Source organism: Pristis pectinata, chromosome 29, assembly GCF_009764475.1.
Source record: "Pristis pectinata isolate sPriPec2 chromosome 29, sPriPec2.1.pri, whole genome shotgun sequence".
Taxonomy (NCBI): Eukaryota; Metazoa; Chordata; class Chondrichthyes; order Rhinopristiformes; family Pristidae; genus Pristis; species Pristis pectinata.
Window position 1 is genome coordinate 2326605 of NC_067433.1, and position 23549 is coordinate 2350153.

The window sequence follows — 23549 nt, forward strand, 5'->3', positions numbered from 1 at the left end:
CCACCTCATGGAGATGTGACTGGTCAACACCGAAGGGTGTAAGTGGCCAAGTGATACTGGGGTGATCACCAGTGAAAGGAATGATGTATGTACGTGTTTATTGGGGCATGAGAGGCTAAAGGAGGGAGATTGTGTGTTGGGAGCACAAAGGGAGGCGCAGGATTGGTATGTTCTCGATTGTTCCTTTGTCCCCATTGTACTGATGACTGGAATAGCAAATGAGTAAGAGTGCTTTTTTTCACATCAGTTGATTAATCCTAACTGGGACTTTATGCATAAGAATGGTGATAGAGTTAAGACCAAGACCGAGACCTCAGGAATGCCATCCAGGGCTAGGCAGCTTTTTGATTGGCACCTGTCCATCACCTTCATCTTTCATTCCCTCATTACTGTTGCCCTGTGCTCCGGGGAGCACCAGCTACAAAATGCACTGCAGTTACTTCCCCAGGCAGGACCTCCCAAGCCTGTAACCTCTACCATCAAAAAGGACGAGGCAGCTCTCCACATCACATACCATCCTGACTTGGCACTCTGTCATTGTCACCGGAACCAACCTCTGAAACTTCTGAACTAACGGCTTTGTGGGAGCACCTTCACCAGGGACTGCAGCTGTTCACCTCCACCGTCTCAAGGTCAGTTAGAGGTGGGGAATAAATGCCACCCTTGCCAACAATGCCCACGTCCCAAAAAAATGAATAGAGTATAAGAAATAGGGCAGAAGTAGCCTGCCTTCCACGCAACAAGATCATGGCTGATGTACCTCCTGTCCTCTCCTGTATCCCTTGATTCCTTTAATATCCAGAAATCAATCAATCTCTGACTTTGACTACATAGCCCAGCAGCAAAGAGAATTCCAAAGGTTCACAACCCTTTGAGTCAAGAAGTTTCTTCTTATTTCAATCTTAAATAGCCTCCCCCTTTAAGATGCTGGCCCCTGGGTTCCAGACTAATTAGCCAGGGATAACAATCTCCCTTCAGCTATCCTGTTAGTGAGGTCACCTCTCATTGTAAACCCTGGAGAATTCAGGTCTAGCCTCCTCAATCTCTTTGTATCACACCGTCATCAATCCAGGAACCAGAGGGGAGAGTCTCGCTGCCTTTCTTCTGTAGCAAGTAAATCCTTTTCTAGATGAGGAAATGATTGTACTCGAGGCATGGTCTCACAAAGACTATAGAATTGTCATAAGGCAACATAACCCCTTTGTACTCAAATCCACCAGCGATAGAGACCAACATACGATCTGCCTTCCTAACTGCCCACTACATCTGTATGTTAGCTTTCAGTAACTTGCGCACAAGGACACACAGACCTTTTAGACCATCAGCAGTTCTGAATCGCTCAACATTTAAAAAGCATTTCTGTTTTATTTTCACTGAAGCATTCTTCCATATTGTACTCCATCAGAAGTGCAGTTTACCACTTACTCAGCTCGCCTCTACGCCTTTGAAGCTTCCTTCATTTTCATCACTGTTCATATCATCATCGGAAATTGGTCCCATGAGCCAGATCGTTGGTGTGGACTGTGAATTGCTGGGGCCCAAGCACCGATATCTGTGGTACCCCACTAGTCCCAGCCTGTCAATCTGTTTATTCCTGTTCACCAACTCTCGAATCACACTGATGTATTACCCCCATTAATATAGATGATAAATAAAAGCATTTTCCTCGCACTTGACGTCAGGCTGATAAGCTGGCAGTCCCCCGTTTTCTCTCTCCTACCTTTCTTAAATGGTGGGGTCGCATTTGCTCCTCTCCAATCTGCTGGAACCATTCCAGAACCTGTGGAATTTTGGAAGTAGATAACCAGAGCACCCACTCTCTCCATATCCACCTCTTTCAAACCTCTGGGATGTAGATCATCGGGTCCTTGGGTCTTGTCAGTTTTCAGGCTCATTAACTTCTCTCTTTCTCTGCTAATACTTTATTCTTTCATTTCCCATTTGCACTGGACCCTTCATTCTCCAGGATGTCTGGAGGTGGTAGAGTGGGTGATAGGAGGTGTTGTGTCTTGTGTGAAAGAATCTGTTTAACTCCTCTCCCATTCCACATCATTGTCTCCCGTCTCTGCCTGTAAGTGACCTACATGTGCCCTCGCCGTCTTCTTTTTTTCTGTTCTCAGAAACTCTTACGGCCTCTTTTCATGTTTCTCAGTAGCTTACCTTCATATTCTAATTCCTTTGTCATCCATTGCTGAATTCTAAGATTATCAGGCTTGCTACTCTTTACTGGTAACTTTATAAACCTTTTCCTTTAATACAATCTTTGGTTTCTGCTGTAGTTGGACCATTTTTTCTGTTTGTGCCTTAAAGGAATATGTATTTGTTTCAAATTATTCCTTTAGACCCTAGACGTTTCCTGTCCGTTGACACACCCTTTAATGTGATTTCTTAGTCTACCACAGCCACACTGCCCCTCATACATTCACGGTTCCCTTTGTTTAGTTGCAGACCCTGGTTAAGATTGAATTACATCACTTGCAATCTGAATGTAAAATGTAAATGAATGTAAAATTCTACTGTTTATGGTTACCTTTTCCTAGATTAAGAATATTAACCCTTTCCCGTTGCTCTGTGCTAGATCAAGAATAGTCTTTTCCCTAGTCAGTTCCTCAGAATACTAATTGAGAAATCCATCTGGTACATTCCAGGAATCCATCCTCTACGTTGTAGCACTAATTTGATTTTCCCTGTCTACATGTTGATTTAAGTTGTCTGTGACGATTATTATCCCCAGTCCGTGCACCTCCAGTTCCCCCATTTCCTCCACATCTTGCTACTGTTTGTCTATTTAGAGGCTTATGAACAACTTCCACCAATGTTTAGGACCCCCTGCTGTCTCTCGGTTCCACCCAAACAGATTCTAATTCTCCATCACAATCTGCGAAGCTAAGATCCTTTTTAACCACAGGTCTGACATTATCCCCTATCGATAGTACTGCTTCACTTCCTTTTGACCTGTACTCACTGACTCACACACCCTGGAATATTTACTTTCTGGTTTTGGTCACCCTGCCAGCATATTCTATGCTGGTGATTAGATCACTTATCACTAATGAATTCATCCATCTTGTCGCCTTTAGCTACAACGTTTTAAGTTTGATCTTTTGACATTTTTCTGCGCTCTGAGCCTATGTGCTGCCCGCTTCCGCTCCTGCCACTTTGTTCACCATATTTCTAACTTTAACGTCCAGCTTCGTTCCTCTCCCTCCTGACTCCCATCTCTAGTGAGGACCTTCCCCCAAAGCCCCAGCAAACCCCCTGCAAGGATGTTGTTCCTGCTGAAGTGTGACCTGTCTGACGTGCACACGATTCGCTGCTTTGAGAAACGGTAGCAAACTCTGCGAAATCTGAAACTGTCCCTCGTGCAGCACCCCCTCAGCCACTCGTTGCTTTGTGCATTGGCAGGTAGCACCGGGAGTCATCTTAGGATCTCACCGGGAGTCATCTTAATCCTAAAATAACAACCTTTCAGGCTCTTTTTAATCACCTTCACTGTTCTCTAAAGCATACTTGCAGGACCTCATTCCTGCTCCTAATGTGGACGACGGCTTCTGCTTGCACCCTCTTGCTTCAGGCTGCTGTGTATATTGTCTCAGTAATGACGTCCTCGGCCCTGGTACCGGTGGTCAAGGATGTCATCAGTCACGCAACATATATCCCACCCTGGAGTCACGTCTATAGCCACAGTATCTCCTGGCTATTGAATCCCCTGTCACTGATGGGCTCTTGCTCTCCCTCCCTCCCACACAGCTGAGCCACTTATGATACCACAGTCCCCAGAGGAACCATCACCGACACTGGTATCCAATAGGGCGAGATGGAGCTGGGGACTCGTACACTGCCTGCCTGCCCTTCGTAGTCAGCCTGCTGGTCCCCTGGTCCTGTTGTCATTTATAAACCATGGCATCACACTCACAACCTGGCAAAGGGAACCAAAAACTAGGGGACATCGGTTTAAAGTGAGCGGGGAAAGATTTAAAAGGGAACTTCTTCACGCAGAGGGTGGTGCGTACATGGAACGAGCTGCCAGAGGGAGTGGTTGAGGCAGCTACAATAACAACATTCAAAAGACACCTGGGCAAGTACATGGATAGGAAAAGTTTAGAGGGATTCAGGCCAAGCCAGGGCAAATGCAACCAGCTTAGGTGGGCACCTTGGTTGGCATGTGCCAGTTGGGCCGAAGGGCCTGTGCTGTATTACTCTGTGACTCTATAATATCAATGCCTGTAACATTCCCGTTCCCTGGAGACTCGATGACTCTTTGGACAGTGTTTCCCCCACTGACCCTACCTACTGTTGCTCCAACCTCACCAAAATCCCCTAACCCTGCTAAAAAATAGTACACTGTGAATGGGCTTTTGCTAAATAACAGTGACTCTGTGCTGGCACACAGAAAGTGCTCTTTAACCCTGATTAACAGTAATCTTACAGTTACACAGTGACTAACCCTAGCCTGAATAACAGTGACTCACTCATGGTTACATATTAAGTAATCCTTACCATAAATAAACAGTGACTGCTTATAGTCAGCCTTCCCTGAGCTCCATCAGTATTGCCCTTCCAATAATGCAGAGCTTCTTCTGTGATGTCTCTCCAGCAGGGAGGTGCTCCCTCAGTACCACCCCTCCCACAGTGTGACCCTTTTTTTTAATAATAAACATTTATTCACTAAAAGCACTACAAAAGACAACCAGTGTCAATACACGACATCTGATACAGAAAAGAAGAAACTACGCAACGACATACTACGGTAGAGAATGCAAACTAATACTACCGAAACACACACGTACCGAAACAAATACACACTCTACACCCGTCAACGTGACACTTCAAATAAGAATCGCGTCCGTACCATCCATGACACACGCGATCCCCTGAGGGGCCCACCGAGCGTGGAACTCGGCTAGGGTGCCCGCGGAAACCGCGTGCTCCCTCCCTAGGCGCACCCGCGCGCGCACGTAAGCGCGGAAGACGGGCAGGCAGGCCGACCTGCTGGGAGCCTCGGCCGCCCGCCGCTGCGTCCCGTGGATGGCCAGCTTGGCCAGGCCCAGCAGGAGACCCACCAGGAGATGCGCCGCGAGCCCCTCCCCGCGCCGCACCGGGTGCCCGTAGACCAACAGCACTGGGCTGAAGTGCAACCAGAACTTCAGCAGCAGCCCCCGCAGATACTTGAAGAGGGGCTGCAACCTCTCGCACTCCGCGTACGCGCGGTACACCGTCTCCTCCCGGCCTCAGAAGTGACAGGTGGCTGGGGTGTCGGTGAACCGGCTCAGGAACCGGTTGCACGGCACGGCCCGGTGCAACACCCTCCACCCCAGGTCCCCGATGTACAGCGGGAGGACTCCCACGTAGAGAGACCCCCACTGGGGACCGCCCTCGCCGCCCGCCGGCAAGACGGACTGCCACGGCGTGTCCGGCCGGCAGACCAGGGCGAGGAAGTGAAAGGTGTGCAGGAGCAGCCCGTACAAGAACCGCCTCGGCGCCTCGCGGAACGGCACCGTCGGCGTGTCCGCCAGGCGGCTCAGGTTGTGCTGCGCCGCCTCCCGCGAGAGACGCCGGGCCCTGGGCCCGACCAGCAACTCCGGCGGGGCCGGCCCGGTGCCCGCCGCGACCGGAGGGGGAGCAGCCGCGCGCTCACCGCGCGACACCGCGCCCCACACCCGCATCAGATCCCGGTAGAACCTGGGCAGTTCCCGCGGGGCGGCTCGGCCGCCGCCCGCCGCCGGGAGACGCGCCCCCTCCCGGAGGCAGCGTCCCCGGCGGAGGAAGTAGGTGGCCAGCGCGTGCCACCGCGGGGGATCCTCTGCGTACAGGTACCTCTGCAGCGCCCGGAGGCGGAGGGCCGCCAGCTGGGTGCGCACGCACACCAGCGACTGACCCCCCTCCGCCGACAGCAGACTCAGTACCGCCGCGGAGACCCAGTGCCTCCGGCCGCCCCAGAAGAAGTCCGTCAACCTCCTCTGGGTGGTGGCGACGAAGACGTTGGGCGGCACCAGCGTGGCCAGCCGGTACCACAGCATGGAGGCCACCAGCTGGTTGATGACCAGCGCCCTGCCCCGGTACGAGATCGCCCGGAGCAGACCCGACCAGTGCCCCAGACGGGCGGAGACTTTCGCCCCCAACTCCTGCCAGTTCGCCGGCCAGGAGCCCTCGGCTGGGGACAGGTAGGCCCCCAGGTAGAGGAGGTGCGTCGTGCTCCACTCGAAGGGCCGCAACTCCTCCGGCAGGGAGTCCGCCTGCCACGGCCCCACCAGCAGGCCCGAATGCCTCGCCCAGTTGATCCTGGCGGAGGACGCGGCCGAGTAGACCCGCTGGCACTCGCGCACCCTCCACAGGTCCGCCGGGTCGGTGACCGCCAGGAGGACGTCGTCGGCGTAAGCCGAGAGGACGACCTCCGTCACCGGCTCGCACAGCACCAGACCCATCAGACGCCTCCGAAGGAGGCACAGGAACGGTTCCGCGCAGACCGAGTTCAACTGCCCCGACATGGGGCACCCCTGACGCGCCCCCCTCCCGAAGCGAAAGGGCACCGTCAAGGACCCGTTGACCTTGACGAGGCTCCCCGCGGCGGCGTACAGCAGCCGGACACGGGCCGCGAAATGTGGCCATCAGTACCCCCCCTGCCACAGTGTGACCCTCCCTCAGTACCACCCCTCCCACAGTGTGACCCTCCCTCAGTACCACCCCTCCCACAGTGTGACCCCCCTCAGTACCACCCCTCCCACAGTGTGACCCCCCTCAGTACTGCCCCTCCCACAGTGTGACCCCCCCTCAGTACCGCCCCTTTTATTTTTACAAAACGTTTATTCACTAAAAACGCTACAAAAAACACCCAACATCTAATACAGCACATCTAATACAGAAAGAAGCGAGGCAAAACTAATACCCACTCAACACCACGCCCCCTACCGCAACACTCAATACTTTATATCAAAATCATATTGGTCTCGTCCATGACACACGCGATCCCCTGAGGGGCCCACTGAGCGCGGAACTCGGCCAGGGTGCTCGCGGAGACCGCGTGCTCCCGTTCCAACGACACCTACGCGCACACGTAAGCACGGAAGACGGGCAGGCAGGCTGACCGGCCAGTACCCTCGGCTGCCCGTCCCACAGTGTGACTCTCCCTCAGTACTGCCCCTCCCACAGTGTGACCCTCCCTCCGTACTGCCCCTCTAAGGGTGTCGCACTCTATAAGTGCAGATCCTCCTCACTGCCAAGGAACAAAGGGCTACAGATGCTGGGATCTAGATGAAAAACACGATGATGCTGGAGGAACTCAGCAGGCCAGGCAGCACCCGTGGAGAAAAGCAGGCGGTCAACGTTTTGGGTCAGGACCGCCTGCTTTTCTCCACGGATGCTGCCTGGCCTGCTGAGTTCCTCCAGCGTCATCGTGCTTTTCATCCTCCTCACTACTGCCCCTCTGGTAACCCTCACTCAGCACTGTCCCTCCGACGGTTGGCTCCACCAGTACTGCCCTGGGTGTGTTGGCCCAGTTACAGGCTCTAGTCTCTGGAGTGAGAGCTGAAGGGTTTGCCTCTGATGAAGGTCTAATGCTGCCTGCAGAGCCATGGGTGCCACTGACACCTCAACTGCCCCCTCTCAAACGTTGCAGGTCACTCTACAGCCGGGGCCATGTTGGTACGACGACATCACTTCTTGTTGGTATCATGGTATCATCTCCCATCTTAACCTATGATTCTAATCAAGCCGTTTCTCTGTTTATTGATAAACGTAGTTTTAGTTTATAATAGTTTTAGTTATTTAGTAGATAATTTTAGTTTTGCTTTCATTGGATGTTTTTCTGTCAAACCTCCTTATTCCAAACTCACGTCCTTGTTCACCTTCAGATCTCTCCTTGTTGCCCCCAACACCCTTCAGTGGGCGTGTGAGAGAGAATAGGTTACAGGCAAAGTACGAAGGGGAGCAGGTTTGGTAGGGAAAAAGGGAAAGAAGGCTGTGTGCATTCACCCTCTACGCCCCTCATGATTTTATACACCCCTATAAGGTCACGCCTCAGTATCCTACACTGCAAGGAATAAAGTCCTAGCCTGCCCAACCTCTCCCTAGGATTCGAGTCTCAAGTCCTGGCAACATTCATGTAAATCTGCTTTGCACTGTTAATGAGGTTTTTCCTATAACAGAACACAGTACTCCAAGGGTGGCCTCACCAGCATTTTGTATAACTGCAAGATAATGTCCCAACTGCATGCCGACTGATGAAGGTCAGCGTGCCAGACGCCTCCTTCACCACCCTGCCTACTTGTGACACAGCCTTCAGCGAACCACGTCCTTGCACCCCTAGGTCCCTCCAAGACACAAGACTCCCCAGGGCCCTACCATTCACTGTACAAGTCCTATCCTGGTTTGACACCTTGCACTTATCTGAATTGAACACCATTAGCCGATCCTCAGCCCACTTACCCAGCTGATCAAGGTCCCTGTGTGATATCTGAGATCTATCTGTGCAAATCACAGCTGACTAGAAGGTTGTTCCCAATGATGATTCCCCAGTTTCAATCTACACACTTCACATTCTTCATGTAGCAGAGTGGTGTCAAACAGTCTCATTCCTTCATACCACTCGGCTTGAGCTGAAAGGTCCATCACAACAGTCACTGAAGCTCTCTGGGAGTCAGTGTTCCAGACTCAGTATGAAACATTGCTTGGCTAATTTCTTCCTAAATAACTCTGCCACTACAATGGGATCTGTCCCTGCAGAACTCTTGATGAAGAGGAGATATGTGTAAGTCTTTTCCATCCGTATTTGGCTTCTGGAGTTGAAGTGAAGCAGTATGTGTAAATGATTGTGTCCCAGTACTAACTCTGAGTGTCCAGTCAGGATGAGCATACTGTTCCCTGTATCCGTGTGTGGGTCCCCATTGAACAGTAAAGTAGTGTGCCGGCTTCGTAACAACGTAATATTGTTACAGTCCGGAGTGTTCCATCCGCAGCAGGAGTTTAAAGTCTCGACATGTACACAGTTTCAGTGTGTTGAACAATTACCTCTTTGAGTATTTCTGCAATATTTAATTGCATTTGTGAAGACAATTCACTGGGACACTTAGTCCTGTAACATATAGTGGCTGTGACACTTTTTCCTGTTATACACAGTCAGGGCTGGTACACTCAGTCCCTGTTACACACACACACACACACACACACATGTGCGCACACACACAGACGTGCACACAGATGCACACACACATACATACACACGCATGCACACACACACACATGCATGTACACACACATGCACACAGACACACATGCACGCACGCGCACACACACACACACGAACACGCACACAGAGTCAGTACTAGGAGTCAATGCAGTCATCTCTGGGACATTCAGTGCCTGATGTACACACAGTCGGTGCTGGGACACTGAGTCCTTGTTAGGCTCACTCAATCCTGAGACGTCAGTGCTGTGCTGTCACAGACGCAGCCATAAGGATGCTGGTCACTGGGTGTGGCTCTCTCGATTGAACCCTCTGTCCCACTAGTGTTTTGGGAGGGGATTATCTCTGGCTTCTCCCCCACAGTCATACTTTCTAAATGCCAGTCCTGATCCGACCCCTGCGCACTACTCCTGTATGAAGGGGGTGCTCTCATTTAAATTCAGAATGAGTTGTATCTTGAGTTTAACTATTTCCTGACTAGCAGGAGTGGTGTAATGTCCCCAGGCAGCCTGCCTGTACGTCAGAGCACCAGAGAGCCAGATCGGGGTGGGACTGGGGAACGTTGCCACCACCCTGAGTGTCAGTGCCGGGGGCGGAGGGGGAGCAAGGTTGGGGACCACCCTCGGCCTCCGCTCTGTAAGCAAGAGAGAGGGAATCCACCGTCATTGGTGCAGGGAGTTGATGGCTGTCACAGTGAAATAGTCTTCCTCTTAGGCAGTGTGTGGGGATGATTCATTTCCACTCCATTGAATGAGGTGGGTGATGGGGAGGGGGTGACGGGACAGGCAGAGGCTGATGGGTCAGGAGGGGGTGCCGGGACAGGCGGAGGCTGCTGGGACAGGCGGTGGGTGCCGGGACAGGCGGAGGGTGATGACACAGCCTCCACTGACCCCAGTCGGCACCGTGTTGGCTCGTTGGACACCATCACTCTGCATGTCGTTGGGCAGCTGGCGTTTACTCCTCATTGCTTCACCAATGCCAACAGCCGCCCCTCTGCGGAGAACTGGTCCACACCGGAAGAGGATTGGCTTGAGATCACTGGGAGGCAGGAATGGAAGAGATTCCCATCTCAGCTGGTCAGTGAAGCACGGAGTGGGTTAAAGCCCAGCTCAGTGCCCTGTGCCAGAGCCAGATCGGATGCAAGTAACTCCCCGAGCTACTGTGGACTCCAGCTGAGTGCAGTGGCTGCAAAGTCTTTTACTCTCTCTCTCTCTCTCTCTCTCTCTCTCTCTCTCTCTCTCTCTCTCACACACACACACACACACACACACACACACACACACACACACACACACACACACACACACACACACACACACACACACACCACATACACGCCCTCACGAACTGACCTTCATGAGTGACAGAAAAGAGCTCCAGTCAAAACGTGAACTTGATCAGAGGACTTTAGCCCGGCTGCTGGAGGGAGAAAGAGCTTGAGGATAGGAGAAGCAAACACTGTCTGCTGAGCTCAGCTGGACTAAGGCTTCATCAGAGCAACTGTAAGTGAATGTTTTATCCAAAATTCAGGACTCAAAGGAAATGTTTTTATAGTTTCCACTGCTGGTTTGGGGAAGAATGTGTTTGGCTGGGCTGCCGCTCTACTGTTTCCAGAGGTCTGTCAGTCTGATCAACAAACAGTGTCTGACTCACATTAAGCTGCACCGTGACAGGGTGTGTGTCTGTCGCACTGTGTGTGTCACTTCATGTGTCTGTCAGTGTCGGTGCCCGTGTCTTGTATACATAGGTATTTGTGCGTGTGCATTTGTGTGTATGTTTGTCTGTGGTTCCATATGCATGATATGGTATTGTACACGTATGTGTCTGTGGTTATGTGAATGATGTGTTTACATTAATGTGTATGTGTTGGTGTGTGTGTTTGTGTCCCTGGTCATGTGTGTCTGTGCATACATAGGTATTTGTGTGTGTGTTTGTCTGCGTTGGTATGTGTGTGTGGTTTTGACTGTGTGTATGAAATTGTACATTAGTGTGTGCTTACATCTGTGTTGCACTTGTATGTTCGAATCTGTTGTGTGTGTGTGTGTTTGTGTGTGCAGTTTTCTGTGTGTGTGTGTTTATGCATGTGTGTGTGTGTTCCTATGTGCGTGTGTTTCTGTGTGTGTGTGTGTGTGTGTGTGTGTGTGTGTGTGTGTGTGTGTGTGTGTGTGTTGTCTTCAATCGATGGTGCTCTTCAACAGTGCAGGGTGTTGTTGACCAGTGTATGACCTGCTGTTGGGGATAGGCTGATTGAGGTCCCTGGGCAAGACCAGACCCAGTGTGGAGGAGGGAGATGAGCAGGTGGACTCCCACATCAACTGGATAATTATCCAGAGACTCAAATTAATGCTGACGGGCTGAGCTGGTTGGTCTCTGAGCACCCAGAGGCCCTCACTGCAGACAGGGTGAACCCGTGGGTTTCAAAGGAAGAATGACTTTCACTTCTGTAGCACTTTTCACTGCCTAGGGACACCACAAACTGCCTTGCACCCAGTGTAGTGTGATAGAAGTATGTCAGTGAATGTGTGCACAGCAAGATCCCACAACCAGTGGTGATGCTGCCATCAGGGAGATTTCCTCTGCTCTTCAAAACAATTTGGATCTCCACGAGATTCTCATCTGAAGGGCGGTACCTCAGACAGTGCTGCCTCTCCTCTGTGTTGCACTGTGGCATCAGTCTGGGTTTCTTCTGTCCTCGTGTCTCTGGAGTGGGACTTGAACCGTCAGCTCTCTGACCCAGAGGCAGGAGTGGGACTTGAACCATCGGTTCTCTGGCCCAGAAGCGGGAGTGGGACTTGAACCATCGGCTCTCTGACCCAGAGGCAGGAGTGGGACTTGAACCGTCAGCTCTCTGACCCAGGGGCAGGAGTGGGACTTGAACCATCGGCTCTCTGACCCAGGGGCAGGAGTGGGACTTGAACCGTCGGTTCTCTGGCCCAGAAGCGGGAGTGGGACTTGAACCATCGGCTCTCTGACCCAGGGGCAGGAGTGGGACTTGAACCATCAGCTCTCTGACCCAGAGGCAGGAGTGGGACTTGAACCGTCAGCTCTCTGACCCAGAGGCAGGAGTGGGACTTGAACCATCAGCTCTCTGACCCAGGGGCAGGAGCAGGACTTGAACTGTCTCTGACCCAGAGGCAGGAGACCCCATTCTGCAGCACACAGGCAGCCACCGCCCTTGGTTTATCCCTTTCCTTCCAACACTTTCTCTAACCCTGACACACCCTCCCACTCTGTGCCCCACCTCTGCCACAGACACAGCACTGAAACAGGCCCTTCGGTCCACCCACTCCCTGCTGACCACAGACACCCATTTACATTAATCCCACACTAATCCCGTTCTCCCCACATTCCCATCAACTGCCCCCAGATCCTACCCCTCACCCACACACTGGGGTCAATTTACAGCAGCCAATTAACCCACCGACCTGGATGTGGGAGGAAACCGGAGCACCCGGGGGAAACCCGCGGTCACAGAGAGAACGTGCATTAATGAGAGATTAGCCATTAAATGAGAAAGTTATGGTAAAAGAAAAGTAATTGGTTAACTAGTTACCTAGTTTGTGAGATGTTTTCATGTTCTAGTCCATGAAGTGAGGCCACTGCTTGTTAATGTGCCCCAGTAACCATGACCTCAGTTAATAATCAAGTTGTTGCCGTGAAAATTTCATCAAAGTTTCATTTCACTCTGTTTTGAACGTGGATCTCAGTGGTGTGACCAACACTTAATGCCCTTGAGGAGGCAGTGGTGACTCACCTCAGAATCACAGACACAGGAGGGGGCCTTTCAGCCTTCAGTTTAACGCGATCATAGCTGCTCTTCTCTATCACGACCACATTCCAGCTCTCTCCCCTTAGCCCCCGTTTCCCCTTATGCCCAGAAATCTAACTGCCTCCTTCTTAAGATATATTTGGTGACTTGGCCTCCACACACTTCTGAGGCAGAGAATTCCTCAGGCTCAGCAGCCTCTGAGTGAAGAAGTTTCTCCTCATCTCAGTCCTAACTGTTTTATCCTGTAATCTGAGACTATGACCCCTTGTGTTCGATTCCCCAGCCCAGGGAAACACCCAGCCCCTTCAGGATTGTACGTTCCCTTTAGATCCCCTCTCATTCTTCAAAACAGCTGTAGTCAACCCAATTTCTCCTGTTTTTTTGCACTACTTTGATTGCACCACAGTCTTTGCACCATCCTGCTGTATTACACTCGTCGCTGTATTTGTTATCGCGTTTAGTATCACCACGTACACTGTTTACTGTGTGAGCTTCATGAGAACAAGGAATTTGTGTGTGTGACAATAAACTAATCTAATCTACAACAGCCCTGCCCTCCCAGGAATCAGTTGGGTGAGCCTTGGTTCACCTCTTCTATGGCGAGTAGATCCATTGTTGGGTAGAGACCAAACTGCCCCAATACTCACCAAGGTCTCACCAAGGAACCTGTATCATTGCAGGAAGAGGCCATTGAGCCCATTACGTCCATGCTGGCAAAATATTGCGCTGTTTAGGTTTCTCCCACTCCCTTGTTCTTTGCTGCTGATCCATCAAGTGTTGATCCAAGTTCTTTCGCAATGTGAGGAGGGGCTCTGTCTCCACTGCCCTCATGGGCAGGTATCTGCTACTCTGGTGAAAACAAAATCTCAATTCTCTTCTGATCCTTCTGGCATTTCCCTTAAATCCAAGCTACCGATCTCTCTTGATCAGGGCAGTAGCTCCTTCCTGTTCCTCTTGACGAGGCTTCTCATAACTTTATACACTCAGTTAAATCTCCCCTCCATCTCCTTTCTCAGTCTGGCCAGTCTCCTGTGGGAACATAAGAAAAAGAAGCAGCAGTAAGAATAATTCCGCACCCCGGACAACGTCCTTGTAACTCTCCTGTGCCTCCACTCTAGTGCTCTCACACCCATCCAGGGCTGTGCACACACTCTAGTGCTCTCACACCCACCCAGGGTTGTGCCCACATTCACTGTAGCACAGATAGTCTTTGTACAGTTCAAACATCAACTCCCTGCTCTTGAACTCGGTGCCTCAGCCAATAAATGCCTTCTCAACCACCTCTCCTCCTGCCCCTTCTTGCTTCTCTTATGAACATGGGATATATTTCACCAGATCTGGCAACTTGTTCACTTTAAGACCCATTAATATGGCGTCTCTCACTGTGTTTACCTCTCCCAATACTTCACATTCTCCCTCTTTCACTCTAAGCTGGAAAGTGTGTAAGGAAGATGTAGGAGAATGTTGCCAGGTCTCGAGGGCCTGAGTTATGGGGAGAGGTTGGGCAGGCTGGGACTTTATTCCTTTATTCCTTGGCGTAGGAGACTGAGGAGTGACCTTATAGAGCTGTACAAAATCATGAGGAGCGTGGGTAGTGTGAATGTGTACCGTGTATAGGGTGAATTCTCCCAGGGTTGGAACATGAAGAACTAGAGGGCATAGGTTTAAGGTGAGAGGGGAGAGATTTAAGATGTTAAGATATTTAAGATGTTTATTTATTAGTCACATGTACATTGAAACACACAGTGAACTGCGTCTTTTTGCGTTACTGAGAATGTGCTGGGGGCAGCCCGCAAGTGTCGCCACTCTTCTGGCACCAACACAGCATGCCCACAACTTCCTAACCCGTACGTCTTTGGAATGTGGGAGGAAACCGGAGCACCCGGAGGAAACCCAAGCAGTCACGGGGAGAACGGGCAACTTCTTCATGCGTGGGGTGGGGGGTGTATATGGAACAAGCTGCCAGAGGAAGTGGTTGAGGTGGGTACATTAACAACATTTATAAGATACTTGGACAGATACATGGATAGGGAAGGTTTAGAGGGATGTGGGCCAAACACAGGTAAATGGGACTGGTTTAGATGGGCATCTTGGTCGGCACGGAGCAGTTGGACTGAAGGGCCTGTTTCCGTGCTGTGTGACTCAATGACTCTTTACTATCAATGCCTCTAAAACCTCTGGAGACAGATGGAATGAACTGAAAACTTGTCGTCCACCTCCACCCTCGCTTCAGTCACTAACACGATACTTTCCTTGTTAACCTTTTCGCTTTCATATATTTGTAGAACACCGAAAGGTTTTCTTGTTCGTTGCTAACTGCTGACATGACACTGACTGTCTCAATTTTTCCACCTCCCTTGCTCACTCTGACCTGTCCTCCTCTGAATTTGGGGCACTCCGCTTGCCAGTGACCAACCCCAGCATTGTCATCAAGCCTGCTGACGAGGGCGATGCCATTGTGGTTTTGTGAACTTGCCTCCACCTTACAACGGCAGAACGTCAGCTCTCGGGTACCTCCCACTGGACAGGACCACACCACTGAACATCAGTCGTGATCTAACTTTCCTCAGGAGATCTTCCCTGCAGAGTCTCTGGTCTCAAACCTCCAACCTCACACAGCCGCTTCTACATGCTCTCCAAGCCCCACAGCACCACGCAGCCTGGCCCTCTGTTTCATCCTTGCCCACGGAACTCACTTCTTCCTAGGTTGACTCAGCCCCATAGAGGCATAGGGCACAGAAACAGCCTGGCTTTGTCCCATTTCCTAGTACACTGATGGCTGCATTAATGCCCACTTCCTGCACTCATGCAGAACTCAAAACATTTCAATACCTTTGCGGCCTGATCTCCCTTTCACACAGTCCCGGGAACCCCTCCCTTTCCCTTTCTGACTTCTTATTGCCATCTCAGGGGGAAGGTTGGCGACCAGCATCCATTGCAAGCCCACGGACTCGTTCAGCAAAGCAAAACCATAAAACAGAAACAGGAAATCTGAAATAGGAGCAGGTCTGGGACCTGAAACATTACCTCTGTTTCTCCTTCCACAGATACTACCTGCCCTTTCCAGCATTTTCTATTTTTATTTCATACTCCCATCGGTACCTTGACTAGATTTCCTCCCACCCTGTTTCCTGGCAAGATTCCGTTCTATTCTTTGTTCCTCTGTCCCTGTGGCATCTGCTCTGACGAAGAGACTTTCCCAAGCATTGCTTCTGAGAAGTCTCCCTTATCTTTAACCCTGACTTCCCCTCTGCCATGAGTGACAGGGCTCTCACCCACATTTGTCCCAACTCTCACTCTCCTGCTCTCACCTCCCAGCCAGAGGTTGGAGAGGGTTCCCCTGTCCTCACCCCCCACCCACCTACCTCCGGTTTCTGCAGATCATCCTTCATGATCTCCCTCACCTTTAACAAGATACCCCCAGCAGAAACATCTTCCCTTCTCCTCTCTGTCAGCATGGTGAAGGGAGCATTCCCTGTTACTCCTGATTCACTCCTCCATCTCCACCAGCTGCTCTCCCGTGCAGCTGCAGGAGATGCAGAACCTGTCCCTTCCCCTCTTCCCTTCTCACCATCCAGGGACCCGGAAGTCCTTCCAATGAAGCAGTGATTCGCTTGCACATCTTCCGTAGTGTCACTGCTTTCGGTGATGCCAATGTGATCTCCACCACACTGGAGAAACCAAATGCAGTCTGTCTGACTTAACCATAGACCAGTACAGCACAGGAACAGGCCCTTCGGCCCATAATACCTGTGCTGATCATGATGCCCCTTCTGCCTGCACATGGTCCACATCTCTCCATTCCCTGCATATTCATGCGCCTGTCTAAAAGCCTCTTAACTGCCACTGTCGTATCTGCCTCCACCACCACCCCTGGCAGCCCGTTCCAGGCACCCACCACTCTCTGTGGAAAAACAAAACCTTTGCCCCACACATCTCCTTTAAACTTTCCCCCTCTCATCTTAAAGCTACGCCCTCTTGTCTTTGGGGAAAAGATTCCGACTGTCTACCCTATCTATGCCTCTCATAGTTTTATAAACTTCTGTCAGGACTCCCCTCAGCCTCTGACACTCCAGAGAAAACAATCCAAGTTTGTCCAACCTCTCCTTACAGCTCATGCTCTCTAATCCAGGGAACATCCTGGTGAACCTCTTCTGCACCCTCTCCAAAGCCTCCACATCCTTCCTGTATTGGGGCGACCAGAACGGCACACAATACTCCTAATCTGGCTGAACCAAGGTTTTATACGGCTTTGTACTTCTTTGCAGAACAACTCCATTCAGTCCATAAAGTGACCCTGTCACTTTAGTTCCCACCCTGACCTCGGTCTTTGGCCTCCAACACTGTTCCAATGAAGCCCGGTGTAATCTTGAGGAACTGCACCCATCTTCCATATGCAAATGTCGCAGTCCTTGGGACTCAATACTGAATTCAACAATTTCAGATAACCAGCCTTTTCTGTGTCAGAACTGTCCTGTTCTGATAGAAGGTCACCCATCCATAATATTAACCCAGATTGTCTCTCTCCACAGATGCTGCCTGATCAGTTGTGTTTTCCAACATTCTCTTTGATTTCAGATTTCCCTCAAATGCAGAGCTCAGAACCTGGTCACTCTTGGTCTCCACCTACCATGGACATTTTCTGCCCTCTCCAACCCAGACACTTTGTCTCCAACTTAAACCACACCAGTTTTCTTGTGTTTCCAGCTCTGGTGAATGGTCAATGACCTGAAACGTTCACCCATGTCTCTCTCCACAAATGCTGCCTACTCCGTTGGGTATGTCAGGCAGTTCTGTTTTTATTTAAAGGTTTTTCCTGATATTACTTGACAGTTTTAGTTCATGAACCCTCCTTACTTGATTATCTATTTATTCATCCCGCGGGATCTGGGCATTGCTGGGTGAAGCGGTACTTATTGCCCTGAAGAAGGCGGTGGTGAGCTGTCTTCTCGAATTGTTGCAGTCCTTCTGGTGAAAGTGCCCCCACTGGGCTGCTGGGGTGGGTGCCCCAACATTTAGACTCAGCAACAGCAATATAATGCCAAGTGAGGTCAGTGCACAGCACGTTAGGGAATTTGAAGTGGAGCTGCTCCCACACTCCTGGTGCCCCTGACCTTCCTGGTAAATTGGTTTATTACTGTCACATGTACGAGTGACAATAGTAACTGAAAAGCTTTGTTTTGCATGTCGTCCATACAGATCATTTCATCACATCAGTGCATCGAGGTTGTACAAGGGAAAACAATAACAGAATGTAGAATAAAGTGTTACAGCTGCAGAGAAAATGTAGTGAGGTAGATTGTGAGGTCAAGAGTCCATCTTATTGTATTAGGGAACCGTTCAATAGTCTTATAACAGTAGGATAGAAGCTGTCCTTGAGCCTGGTGGTCCGTGCTTTCAGGCTTTTGTATCCTCTGCCTGATGGGAGGGGGGAGAAGAGAGAATGTCTGGGGTGGGTGGGGTCTTTGATTATGTTGGCTGTTTTACCAAGGCAATGAGAAGTGTAGACAGAGTCCATGGAGGGGAGGCTGGTGTCCGTGACATGCTGAGCTGTGTCCACAACTCTCTGTAGTTTCTTGCAGTCATGGACAGAAAAATTCCATACCAAGCCATGATGCATCCAGATAGGATGCTTTCTATGGTGCATCGATGAAAATTGGTGAGGTTCAAAGGGGACCTGCTGAATTTCTTTAGCTTCCTGAGGAAGCAGAGGCACCAGTGAGCTTTCTTGGCTATGGCATCTACGTGGTTGGACCAGGACTATTGGTGATGGTGATGTTCACTCCTAGGAACTTGAAGCTCTCGAGCCTCTTGACCTCAGCACCGTTGATGTAAACAAGAGTATATGCACCTCCCCCATTTCTGAAGTCAATGACCTGCTCTTTTGTTTTGCTGACATTGAGGGAAAGGTTGTTGACACCATGTCACGAGGCTCTCTATCTCCTTCCTGTGCTCTGACTCATCATTATTTGAGAGTTGGCCCACTATGGTGGTGTCATCTGCAAACTCGTAGATGGAGGTACAGGTCACAGGTTTGTTAGGTCCTGATGGAGTTGCCTCGGAGGGTAACTGAGACACATTTAGATGCACTTCTTGATTTCTATTTTAATTTCCTTCCCACACCTTCCACACTCCCCCAGGGTCTCTGCAGAGTTAAACTCTTGGTATTTCTCATAAGCTTTCCTTTTTTGCCTTACCCTACCCTGTGTGCTCCTCGTTTCGATGGAGATCTAGACCTGGGATTTTCTGTCAGTCCTTTGACTGTGTCAGATACCATGTCCAACACCCCCCAGAGACTCGAGCCAGTAGTCAGGGCTGACATGCAGGTACAGTACTCATGGGCTGCTACACTGCCAGCTGTCCCACCTTTGGAAAAAAATGTTAACCTGATGCCTCATGAATGGAAAAGATCCTGTGGGAATACCTGGAGAAGTCCAGGGAGCTCCCCCCAGCCCCTAATATTAATCGCTCTGTCCTCGCCACATTGACCAATTACCTAGCCACTGTCACAGCGAAGGTTCTGGGAGCTTGCTGTCCTACATCAGGACAGTGTGTAACCGTGAAGCATACTCCGTTGATTGTGAGACAGTGGGACGTCCTGAGCCAGTGAGCCCAAAGATTATTTACTTTTGCCTTTTCAGCTGAAGAGATGGTGACTCAGTCACCCTCCCCCTCCCGGACTTAGCCATCCCAGAACCATTCTCCAAGAAGGCCAAGTCTCCTAGCAACAGGGGATAGAGTGGTTTGGCTTGGTGTTATGGAAAAGAATGAGTAATACTGGCCTTTGGAAATCTGCACACAATTCCCGGATCCAACCAATGGGAATGACAGGGCTCAAACAGAAACAGATCTTGGAACAACAGCACAATAACACGGGGCACAGTAAATCAGCCGCTCACCAACTGCACAGGGACCACCCTGCTCTGCACAGGCTTAACCCTGCGATCTACAGCACTAACCCACTGATGTACAGAACCACACAGAACTACACAGCACTAACCCACTGATGAAAAACACTATTTAGAATTACTAACTCACTGATATATATAACAACTTGGACTGTACAGCATTAACCATCTGATATATATACAGTTCAGAAATGGACAGTATTATGTTCCTGTTTTAGACATGAACAAGGTGGTAACATAGAACATATAGAACACTACAGCACAGTACGGGCCCTTCAGCCCATGATGTTGTGCCAACATTTTATCCTGCTCTAAGATCTATCTAACCCTTCCCTCCCACATAGCCTTCCATTTTAATATCATTCACGTGGCTATCTAAGAGTCTCTTAAATGTCCCTAATGTATCTGCCCCCACCACCTCTGCCAGCAGTGTGTTCCACACACCCACCACTCTCTGTGTAAAAGACTTACCCCTGACATCCCCCCTATACCTCCAAGCTTCCACATCCTTCCTGTAGTGAGGCGACCAGAACTGAACACAACACTCCAAGTGTGGTCTAACTGGAGTTTCATGGAACTGCAACATCACCTCGCGGCTCTTGAGCTCAATCCCCCGACTAATGAAGGCCAACACTCCATATGCCGCCTTAACAAATGTATCAACCTGCGCAGCAACCTTGAGGGATCTATGGATATGGACACCAAGATCCCTCTGTTCCTCCACACTGCTAAGAGTCCTGACATTAACCTTATATTCTGCCTTCAAATTCAATCTCCTGAAGTGTATCACTTCACACTTATCTGGGTTGAACTCCATCTGCCACTTTTCAGCCCAGGTCTGCATTCTATCAATGTCCTGTTGTAACCTACAGCAACCTTCTACACTATCCACAACACCACCAGCCTTCGTGTCATCTGCAGACTTACTGACCCCCCCCCCCCCCCCCCCCCCGTCACATCAACATTCAAGTCATTTATAAAAATCACAAAGAGCAGGGGTCCCAGAACAGATCCCTGCGGAACACCGCTGGTCACCGACCTCCAGGCAAAATACGCTCCATCTACCACCACCCCCTGTCTTCTATGGACAAGCCAGTTCTGAATCCACGTAGCCACGTTTCCCTGGAGCCCATGCCTCCTGACTTTCTGAATAAGCCTTCCATGAGGAACCCTATCAAACGCCTTACTGAAATCCATGTACACCGCATCCACTGCTCTACCTTCATCAATGTGCTTTGTCACATCCTCAAAGAATTCAATCAGGCTCGTGAGGCACGACCTGCCCCTCACAAAGCCATGCTGACTGTCCCTAATCAGCCTGTGCTTCTCCAAATGCCCATAAATCCTGTCTCTAGAATCTTCTCCAGTAATTTTCCCACCACTGAAGTAAGACTCACTGGTCTGTAATTCCCAGGGTTATCCCTACTCCCTTTCTTGAACAAAGGATCAACATTTGCCACCCTCGAATCATCCAGCACTACTCCTGTGGCCAGTGAGGACGCAAAGGTCATCGCCAAAGGCGCAGCAATCTCTTCCCTCACTTCCCGTAATATCCTTGGATATATCCCATCCGGCCCCGGTGACTTATCTATCCTAATGTTTTTCAAAAGTTCCAGCACATCCTCTATCCTCACGTCGACATGCCCCAGTGTATCAGCCTGTTGCACACCATCCTCACAAATGTCAAGGTCTCTCTCCCAGGTGAATACTGAAGCCAAGTATTCATTAAGGACCTCCCCTACCTCTTCTGATTCCAGGCACATGTTTCCCCTTTTATCCCTGATCGCTCCTACCCTCACTCTAGGCATCATCCTGTTCTTCACATACGTGTAGAACGCCTTGGGGTTTTCCTTAATCCTACTCACCAAGGCCTTCTCATGCCCCCTTCTAGCTCTCCTGTCCATTCTTAAGCTCCTTCCTGGCTACCTTGTAACTCTCAAGAGCCCACTCTGATCCTTGCTTTCTAAACCTTAGGTAAGCTTCTTTCTTCCTCTTCACAAGATACTCTACATCTCTTGTCAACCACGGCCCCTTCACTCTACCATCCTTACCCTGCCTCAATGGGACAAACCTATCCAGAACCCCATGCAAGTATTCCTTAAACAACTCCACATTTCCGCTGTGCACTTCCCCAAGAACATCTGTGCCCAATTTACGCTCCCAAGTTCCTGCCTAATAGCATCATAATTCCCCCTCCCCCAGTTAAATACTTTCCCATATCATCTGCTCCTATCCCTCTCCAAGGCTATGGTAAAGGTCAAGGAGTTATGGTCACTATCTCCAAAATGCTCTCCCACCGAGAGATCTGAAACCTGATCAGGCTCATTGCCCAGTACCAGGTCCAGTGTGGCCTCTCCTCTAGTCGGCCTGTCTACATACTGTGTCAGGAATCCTTCCTGTACACACCGAACAAACCCCTTTACACTAAGAGGTGCCAATCAATATTCGAGAAGTTGAAATCACCCATGACAACAACCCTGTTATTTTTGCACCTCTCCAAAATCTGCCTCCCGATCTGCTCCTCAGATTCTCTGCTGCTACTGGGGGGGGGGGGGGGGGATCTGTAGAATACTCCCAACAGAGTGATTGCTCCCTTCCTGTTTCTGACTTCCACCCACACTGACTCAGTGGACGATCCCTCCAGGACATCCTCCCTTTCTACAGCTGTGACACTGTCCCTGATCAGCAAAGCCACTCCGCCACGTCCTCTACCTCCCTCCCTGTCCCTTTGGAAGACAGCACACCCGGCACTAACTCACTACTATAAAGTAATTAACTCTTTTATAGATGGCATCAACTTGGTGATGATTAACATTTACTCCTGTAATGCCCACTATTAACTGTCTGAATACTCCTTGCTGAAAGGGTGACATCCTGGAGTCTTCAGAGAAGAAACTAAGTCACAGCGGTAAAAGTCAAAGTCAAAGTCGAGTTTACTGTCATCTGCACAAGTCCATGTGTGCACAGGAGCAATGAAAAACTTACCTGCAGCAGCATCACAGGCACAGAGCGTCACTTAAGCAGCATTCACAAGAAAAGCATAAATTAAACATAAATTATACGGAGCTTTTACAAGAAAGAACACAATTAGAACAAAATAAAACAAAGTCCATTGTAGTGCGAAGTGGTCACGGTGTTGCTACACTGTCGTGGTGATTCGGGTGCCTACGATTGTACATCCAGTTAGACAGATGACTGGAGCATCTGATGGTGAAGCGATTAACATTGGAGATACAAGGTGCCAGAGCTGTACCGGCAGAGAGGCCTTGGCAATAACAATTAGTTAGAGTCATTGTGCAATACAGCACAGAAACAGGCCCTTCGGCCCAACTGGTCCATGCCGACCAAGATACCCACCTAAGCTAGGCCCATTTGCCCATGTTTGGCCCATAACCCTCTAAACCTTTCCTGTCCAAGTATCTTTTAAATGTTGAAATGTTTATAGAGTGCTTTTCACACAGTAAAATGTCCCGAAGTGCCTTGCTGTTGTGTCATGTTGGAGATTTGTAGAGCTGGAGTGTTGCAGAAGGAACGAGCCCATGGCGGGATCTGAGCACAAGGGGGAGACAAGGAGCCAGTGTGGGTCAGTCGTCGGAGGGTTAATGTGAACAGGAGATGGTGCCAATGAGGCTCAGGGCAGAGAATGGCGACACTTCAGTTTTAGCACAGGTCAGAGGCAGAACTTGCACAG

General features: G+C 50.2%; 1 protein-coding gene across 2 annotated transcripts in view; it reads left to right on the forward strand.

Moving 5' to 3' along the window:
• Positions 1-10446: 10446 nt before the first annotated feature.
• Positions 10447-23549, forward strand: part of LOC127584436 (vinexin-like) — a 54729-nt gene continuing 41626 nt past the window's right edge. Inside the window, exon 1 of one of the 2 annotated variants that reach the window (XM_052041247.1) lies at positions 10447-10683. The gene's annotated coding sequence lies outside the window, so the exon portion shown is untranslated. The remainder of the gene's footprint in view (positions 10684-23549) is intronic. The other variant, XM_052041248.1, reaches the window with a different exon arrangement.